Genomic DNA, 4,253 nt, shown 5'->3' on the forward strand with positions numbered 1-4,253 from the left:
GTATTACAGATGCCCTCCATTCCCCCCCCCCCCCCCTGACCTCTCCTCCCAATTTCCATCCCCTCACCAGGCCTTCACCCCACTACTGTCTGTGTCCATGGGTTATGCATATATGCATACAAGTTCTTTGGTTAATCTCTTCCCACACCCCCTCTTTCATGCCTCCATGTCTCTGCATCTCTTTTGTTTGTCAGTTTCTTTTGTTCATTAAATTTCACATACAAGTGAGATCATGTGATACTTGTATTTCTCTGACTGGCTTATTTCACTTAGCATAATACTCTCCAGGTCCCTCCATGTTGTCTCAAAGGGTAAGAGATCCTTCTTTTTTATTGACGCATAGTATTCCATGGTGTAAATGTACCACAGCTTTTTTATCCACTCATCTACTGATGGGCACTTGGGCTGTTTCCAGATCTTGACTATTGTAAATAACACTGCTATGAACATAGGGTGCATATATTCTTTTTGATTGGTGTTTCAGGCTTCTTTGCGTATATTCCTAGAAGGGGAGTCACTGGGTCAAATGGCAGTTCCATCTTTAGTTTTTTGAGGAAACTCCACACTGTTTTCCACAGTGGTTGTACCAGTCTGCATTCCCACCAGCGGTCCACTAAGTTCCTTTTTCTGAACATCCTCGCCAGCACTTGTCACTTGTTGATTTATTAATGGGAGCCATTCTGGCGAGTGTGAGGTGGTACCTCATTATCGTTTTAATTTGCATCTCTCTGATGATCAGTGATGTTGAGCATTTTTTCATATGTCTCTTGGCCGTTTCTATGTCCTCTTAGGAGAAGTGCCTATTAGGTCCTCTGTCTATTTTTTAATTAGATTATTTGTCTTCCTTTTGTTGAGTTATATGAGTTCTTTATATATTTTGGAAATTAACCCTTATCAGATGTATCATTGGCAAATATGTTCAGTGGTCTCCCTTTTCACTTTGATGCTGGTTTATTTGGCTGTGCAGGAGCTTTTTATTTTGATGTAGTCACACTTGTTTATTTTTTCCTTTGTTTCTCTTGCCCTAGGTGTTGTAACAGTGAAAATTTTGCTACGTGAGATGTCTGATATTTTGCTGCCTACATTTTCTTCAAGGCTAAATCCCTCACATTCTTAACTCACTTAATCCTCCCAAGAGCCCTTTGTCATTGATACTACTGGTTATCCCCATTTTGCAGATGAGGAAAGTGAGGCTCAGCAAGGCTAAGAAGTAGAGGGTATGACTCTGGGCCCCTACTCTCAGTTACCCCCAGGTTGGTCCACCTCCATATAGTTTGCATTTGGGGCCAGGACATTCTTTATAACGGGGAAGATCCTGTGCATTGTAGAATGTTGAGCAGCACCCCTGGCCTCTGTCCACTAGGTGCCAGGAGCACCCTCCCCCAGTTGTGACAACCCAAAATGTCTCCAGACATTGCCAGATGTCCCCTGGGGGGAAGACCACTGCCTTAATTCTACTTTTTGGGATGGAATAGGAAGTGATCAGCATAGAGACATCTGTCACCTGCAGCCCCCAAAAGAGTCTGAAGCCTAAAACATGGGCCAGGAATAATAATCAGTGGTATGCAATATGGTTTTATAGCACCTACTATGTGCCAGGCACCCCAGGTCTAATCCTTCCTTTTATTCTCACAAGGACCCCATGATGAGAGAGTGTGATTAAACCCATTTGCAAATGCAGACCTGGAAGCACAGAGAGATGAAGTGACTTGCCCAAGGTCACACAGCTAATAAGTCAGAGTCAGGATTTGAACCCAGGCTGCCTGACCTCAAAGTCTACAACTTAGATACCATGTGTGCCTGCCTGACCAGTGGGACAGGTGAGAAATGGAGAAAGAAGCTCAAGATTTAAAGAAGAGCCTTCACAGGTGGCACCTACTGTGTGCTGGATGTCCTGGGCCGACAAGAGAATAATGAAGCTGGTGTGGAGCTGTCTGGCTTCCTGTCATGACTGCCAGAGACACTACTTCCAGCCTCTTATCCAAAAGACAAGAGCTGAGCCCCCATAGAGTGTCAATATTGGCATTTGCATTTCGTAGGTGCACAAAATGAGGCTCCAAGAAGTTGAGCAACTTTTTTAGGGACACACAGCACTTAAGCAAGAGTCAAGATTCCCCCTCCATCTCTCCAGGTCCCCCTTTAACCTCCAGAGCCCCACACCCAGGGCCCCTCCTGGGGACCATCGCATTTTGTTTTCCAAGTTCATAGTCCCACTGAACCATCCCTGCCTGCACAGAGTCTAAGGGCCAGATCACACACTGGCTTCTCTAGAGGTTTTTCTGCTACCTGGGGCCAAGGTCACAGCCCTGATGGGGCCCAGCAGGCCAGGGATTGAGTGTCCATTGGGGTGTTGGTTTGCCCTGGACACTGCACCTCAGCTGATCCTCTGGAGTGGAAACTGTACCTCTCGTGTTATTCCCCACATCTATTTCCTTCTCAAGCTGGACCTCCCATCCCAGGCCCCCTTGTCCCTTCTGGTCTTCGTCAGCTCCCACTTAGCACTCTGGCCCCCACAGTGAGACCAGCACCACCCTGGAGAAGGGAGCACACCTGGATATGTGCTCCATTGGGCGCAACCTCCCTGGGGGCAGTGAGATGGCTGTCCAGACAAACAGGCCACCTGGGGGTCTCTGGTCCCCAGAGCTGATGGACAGCGGTTAAGGATGAAGAATTGGAATCCGACAGGCCAACCTGGTCTCTTGCCTGAGAGTCCCGCTCACTGACCTCTGCCACACAGACATACAGGCAAGATGCAAGGAGGTCACACCACACTAGCGTCCATTCAGGCACAAGGGGATTACTCACACTCTCCCAAGTGCCAGACACCTCTGGGTGGAACAGGAGCAGAAAGCCCGAGGACCACCACTCACCTGGGTACGCCGAGTGCAGTACAGAGGGTCCAGGGGAGGCAGGACAAGGAAGCAGCCAAGCTTGAAGTTTATATCAAGGTCACAGTTTGTTGAGCTCCAGAATAATCACTGGCCACACACACTGGGGGTGGCACAGGGAGCCATCTCTGCCCCCAGCTGCAGAGGGGCCAGCCCTCAGACCATCACTCTGAGATCAAGAGCAATGATCCCGCCCTGGCCAGTTTGGCTCAGGGGATAGAGCATCACCCTGAAGACTGAGTTCCCGGGTACCATTCTGGCCAAGGGCATGTACCTCAGTTGCAGGCTCCATACCAGGCTCTGGTCAGGGTGTGTGTGGGAGATAACCTATTGATGTGTCTCTGTCACATCCATGTTTCTCTCTGTCTTTTCCCCTCCCTTCCACTCTCTCTAAAATTCAATGGAAAAAATATCCTTGAGTGAGGATTAACAAAACAAAAACAAAAAAAGGCTGATGTTCCCAACAGCAGGTCCCAAAGCTGGGGAGGATGAAAGGGGGGACCTGTGGATGCCAGGATGGGGAGTGAGCGTGGGAGGTAGGAGGGGAAATTCAGGACTCACTGGAAACTGGTGGAACATTTGTGGTACATTTGCCAGGCGGAGCTCATTTTTCTGTTGTTTTCTTTTGCCCCAGCTTTAACTGGGATATGATTGGCCTCTAACATTCTTTAGGTTTAAGGCCTACAGCATAGTGATTTTATATACAGCGTGTCCCAGAAACATACACACACACTTTAACAGCTGATAGCTCAATTGCTCCTTCTTTCTTTTCCGCCAGACTAAGCTTTCAACAAAGGAAATTCATCCTAAAATGCTCCTGGGAGTTTGAAAACTCAGTTTAAGTACAAACTGCCTTTATAATTTATTCAAAGTATGTGTACATTTTTTGGGACACAGAGTATCCCAAAAAATGTATACATACTTTAACAGCTAATAACTCGCTTATTTTTTTTTTTTTTGTGGATTTGTTGATGATAGCCATTCTGACAGGTGTGAGGTGGTACCTCATTGTTGTTGTTTTTTTCTTGTTTTTTTTTATTACTTTGTTTTTGTTTTGTTTTGTTTTGTTTTAATTTTTTTATTTTATTTTTTTTATTACAAAGGGTATTACATATGTGTCCATTTTTTCCCCCCGCCCTAGACAGTCTCCTAGCCTCCCCTATCCCCCAGTGTCTTATGTCCATTGGTTATGCTTATATGCATGCATACAAGTCCTTTGGTTGATCTCTTACCCCCCTACCTCCTGCCCCCCACCCCTCCCTGGCCTTCCCGCTGCAGTTTGACAATCTGTTTGAGCCAGCTCTGCCTCTGTATCTATTATTGTTCAAAAGTTTATAATGGTCTCAATTATCCATGAATGAGTGA

Source organism: Myotis davidii, unplaced genomic scaffold, assembly GCF_000327345.1.
Source record: "Myotis davidii unplaced genomic scaffold, ASM32734v1 scaffold479, whole genome shotgun sequence".
NCBI classification, from domain to species: Eukaryota; Metazoa; Chordata; class Mammalia; order Chiroptera; family Vespertilionidae; genus Myotis; species Myotis davidii.